We start from the raw sequence: 233 nt of genomic DNA, 5'->3' as shown, positions 1-233 counted from the left end.
GACAGAATTAGTAGTTATTTGTTTGGTATGTAATATTATTTTCCACATATTCAAACTTGTTTATTTAGTCTAATGGTTTGTGTAATACTTAAAGAAAAGGAAAGTATCCTTTATGCTGTGCCAATAGATGGCGTTGGTTTTTCTGACCCAATCACTCGTGCTGTACGTATGGCAGCTCGCTCCTTGGCCAGCGCTGTATTGACGATTTGATTCTTGTACGAGGTTCAATCACA

This window comes from Penaeus monodon, chromosome 20 (genome assembly GCF_015228065.2).
Source record: "Penaeus monodon isolate SGIC_2016 chromosome 20, NSTDA_Pmon_1, whole genome shotgun sequence".
NCBI lineage: Eukaryota > Metazoa > Arthropoda > Malacostraca > Decapoda > Penaeidae > Penaeus > Penaeus monodon.
Note: the sequence above shows the minus strand (reverse complement) of the source record.